Source organism: Salmo trutta, chromosome 35 (assembly GCF_901001165.1).
Source record: "Salmo trutta chromosome 35, fSalTru1.1, whole genome shotgun sequence".
NCBI lineage: Eukaryota > Metazoa > Chordata > Actinopteri > Salmoniformes > Salmonidae > Salmo > Salmo trutta.
The window spans coordinates 33,503,654-33,505,380 of record NC_042991.1 but is presented as its reverse complement, the minus strand read 5'-3'; positions in this window follow the sequence as shown (position 1 = coordinate 33,505,380).

The window sequence follows — 1,727 nt, the reverse complement described above, 5'->3', positions numbered from 1 at the left end:
CTCAGACGATCCTGCAGGTGAAGAAGCCGGATGTGGAGATTCTGGACTGGCGTGGTTACACGTGGTCTGCAGTTGTGAGGCCAGTTGGACGTATTCTCTAAAATGATGTTGGAGGCGGCTTATGGTAGAGAAATTAACATTACATTCTCTGGCAACAGCTCTGGTGGAAATTCCTGCAGTCAGCATGGCATTTGCATGCTCCCTCTAAACTTGAGACATCTGTGGCATTGTGTTGTGTGACAAAATAACACCTTCATAATGATCATGCTGTTTAATCTTTAATCTTCTTTAATCTTTAAGCTTCTTGATATACCACACCTGTCAGATGGATGGATTATTTTGGTCAAGGAGAAATGCTCACTAACAGGGATGTGGACCAAATTTCTGCGAAATAAGCTTTTTTTACATATGGAAACTTTCTGTGGGATTTTTTTATTTCAGCTCATGAAACATGGGACCAACACTTTACATGTTGCATTTATATTTTTGTTCAGTATAGATCAAATAAACATCACCTATCAAATTGCAATACTTTTTTATATTGACTAAATTCGACCCTCTCATTGTCACCCATACAAAAACACATCACTTGCTTAATAATTCGGCCGTGGCTACAAAGACTGAGTTTTCGCCCCTGCCCTGACCCCTCCCGCCCCTAGAGGAAACCTCTTTTCTCAAAGCTAAGAATCCAGATCTTGGGAAAATGTGAGGTGAGAAAATATGTTTTGATCAGTCATCCAACTCAGAATTCCAAGTCGGGAACTCGGGCCTCTTTCTAGAGCTCCGACCTGAAGATCAATGACGTCATGATTCAACAGTTCCCAGTTGTCCCAAGTCTGTTCCGGACTTGGGGACTGTGAAGTGACCTCTTGTGGCATGTCTTGTGGGGTATTCATGGGTGTCCGAGCTGTGTGCCAGTAGTTTAGACAGACAGCTCGGTGCATTCATGCATTCATGTCAATACCTCTCATAAATAAAAGTAGGGATGAAGTCAATCTCTCCTCCACTTTCAGCCAGTAGAGATTGACATGCATATTAATAATATTAGCTCTCTGAGTACATCCAAGTGCCAGCCGTGTTGCTCTGTTCTGAGCCAATTGCAATTTTCCTAAGTCCTTTTTTGTGGCACCTGACCACACAACTGAACAGTAGTCAAGGTGTGACAAAACTAGGGCCTGTAGGACCTGCCTTGTTCATAGTGTTTTTAAGAAAGGCAGAGTATCACTTAATTACTGACAGACTTCTCCCCATCTTAGCTACTACTGCATCAATATGTTTTGACCAAGACAGTTTACAATCTAGTGTCACTCCAAGTAGTTTAGTTATCTCAACTTGCTCAATTTCCACATTATTTATTACAAGATTTAGTTGAGGTTTAGGGTTTAGTGAGTGTTTTGTTCCAAATACAATGCTTTTAGTTTTAGAAATATTTAGGGCTAACGTATTCCTTGCCACCCACTCTGATACTAACTGCAGCACTTTGTTGAGTGTTGCAGTCATTTCAGTCGCTGTAGTAGCTGACATGTATAGTGTTGAGTCATCCGCATACATAGAAACTCTGGCTTTACTCAAAGTCAGTGTCATGTCGTTAGTAAAAATTGAAAAAAGCAAGGTCTTATGGGTGTAAACAAGAAAGATACAAAACATGAGAATGAATGTTCTTGGTTTGTCTGCAGGATCACAGCGACACCTTGTGGATAAAAGTATTCTAACTTTCTGGAGCTCAG